This window comes from Sorghum bicolor, chromosome 5, assembly GCF_000003195.3.
Source record: "Sorghum bicolor cultivar BTx623 chromosome 5, Sorghum_bicolor_NCBIv3, whole genome shotgun sequence".
Lineage (NCBI taxonomy): Eukaryota > Viridiplantae > Streptophyta > Magnoliopsida > Poales > Poaceae > Sorghum > Sorghum bicolor.
The window spans coordinates 58,130,946-58,133,445 of NC_012874.2; the positions used below are offsets into that span (position 1 = coordinate 58,130,946).

General features: G+C 52.5%; 1 pseudogene; it reads left to right on the forward strand.

Annotated features, from left to right (window-relative positions):
- Window positions 1-2,083, forward strand: part of LOC8064803 — an 18,874-nt pseudogene extending 16,791 nt beyond the window's left edge.

Below are 2,500 nucleotides of genomic sequence, written 5' to 3' on the forward strand. Positions count from 1 at the left end.
TGCTACTTTAATGATGAGACAACCCTGGTTACATAAGTATTAATCAAAGTTATCACATTTCCCAAGTATAGCCAAGTAACCGCTAACCAAGAAGGATCCAGGCCGCTCATGACCGAGAGCTCGGCTGTTATAACAGGTTTTAGATTTCTGCAGAAATTGTACAACTTTACCCCCGAGCCGTGGTTCCCTAGTGTCGGGGTTTGCAAGGCCCACACCACTTCTACCGAGGAAGTGTGACAGGGATCACTATGTAACCTTTCACTAGACACCCTAATTAGTTAGTGACCGCGAGGTTTTAGCGGCAAGTGTGCATAGAGACCTCCTCCAAGAGGCACATGTGATCGCGGCACTGTACACACCAAGGTAGGAGCAAAACTATACACCACAAGGCACCCCCCTCTTGCACCTTTCGGTAATCACTAACAAGCTAGAGACGTACTAGATACTTGATAAAGATCAGAGCCATGTGCGGTTTCCTAAGAGAGCCGCCTGTGTAAAAGGTTTATACTGGCGGCTCTCAAGTGACCGCCTGTGGAAATGGACGATTTGTACTGGCCTCCAGCGCAGGCGGATCCGGAAAACGCCTGTAGAAATATGTTACCAACCGCCTGTATAGTGTGCCAATGTACTAGTGAGTGATGGACTGGATTAAAGTAGCCCATGCGGGGTATATACCATCTGCAAAATAGTAGCTCATGTTGTAGTCATGTCCAAATTAATCTACCTTCCGCCAGGTTATCAAACAAAGGAGATCTATGGAGAACATTGATGTCGTTATGAGACCCTGGCATCCCAAAGAAAGCGTGCCATATCCAAAGGTCCTCTGAAGCAACAGCCTCCAAAATTTAGGCAACTGTTGGAGATGCTCTAAGAGTAGCTAAAATAATTTTAACTAGCTAAAATTTAGCAAGGGGAACCAAACAGACCCTAAATATTTAACTCATTTTGTTAAGCTTCAATTCCGTGCACTCCCATCAGTTTAAGAGCCTGGATCCTGCCTCCTGGCCATGGAGATGGCTCCGATCAGCGATCATCAGCAAGTTTTTTTAGCACTAAACTGCATGTATTGTACAAAAAATAATGTTTCAGGTGCACAAATGGAAGTCAGGAAGCGCTACTTCCAAGTCAGCGAGGAACTCCTTGAGCTCCTGGACCCTGCCATGCCATCCATCGACGCCAGGCTAGAAGCCGTCGCTGCTGCTCTGCCCGAGCTGGCCGTGGCAGCGGCGGCGAAGGCCATCGCCGAGTGGGGCCGCCCGGCCAGTGACATCACCCACCTCGTCGTCAGCACCAGCTCCGGCGCACAGATGCCAGGCGTCGACGTCCGCGTCGCGTCCCTGCTGGGGCTGAGCCCCACGGTGCGGCGCACCATGATCTACTTCCAGGCGTGCGCGGGCGGCGCCGGCGCGCTCCGCGTCGCCAAGGACGCCGCCGAGAACAACCGCGGCGCCGGCGCGCGCGTCCTCGTCGTCTGCGCCGACGTGCTCAGCGTCATGGCCTTCCACGCGCCCGACGACGACGAGGCTCGACGACGACCCGAGGGGATCGTGGCGCACGCGCTCTTCGGCGGTCGTGGTGGGCGCCGGACCCTGCTGGGACCCCGTGGAGCGCCCCGTCTTCGAGATGGTGTCCGCCGCCCAGACCACGATACCGGGGACGGAGCGTTTCGTCACCGGCGACTTCAGCGCGGCTGGCGTGGGATACAACCTCGCGCCGCTCGAGGTGCCGGAGCTTGTTGGCGACAACATCGAGCGGTGTCTGGCAACGGCGTTGGATCCGCTCGGTCTCCCGAGCGGTGCTGGTGCCGGTGGGTGGAACAGTCTCTTCTGGGTGGTGCACCCGGGCAGCTCCACGATCATGAACAGCTACGAGAAAGCTCTCCGACTGGAGCCCGGGAAGCTGGCAGCCAGCCGCCGGGTGCTCAGCGAGTACGGGAACATGATAGGCCGGCCCGACCGTGATCTTCGTCCTTGATGAGGTGGTGCGCCGCCGCCGGCAATGCGAGTGGGGGGTCCTGGTAGGTCTCGGGCCGGGGTTCACCGCCGAGGTCATTGCGTTGCGTAGTCTAGCAACGCCACTTTGAGGCTCTGTGAACACCACATGGGGCTATGAGGCTATATATCTGGCTATTAGAACTTTCTTTAGTGGGGGTATGTGCATGCAAATTAAACCAGCAAGAAAATAAAGTTTTAGGTGAGAAAGGTTTATTTCAAATAAAGTGTTTTTTTCTCGAATATATACAAAAGACTTGCATATACCTTTGTAGTTGGAGAAACTCCAAGAAATCCTTTATATCCTTTCTAATTTATTGGAACCGAGATTTTTCACATCCTCTGTTCTAGATTTAGCGAGGATAGCTCTTTAAAGTACACACAAGATATAGAAAAGCTATTGAAGGCTATAAAGATGTAGAAAATGACTTTTACTCGAATGACTCTTCATATGATGATTTAAAGAATAATGTTTAAAAAGACTTTCAGAGATGCTCTTGTTAAGATAG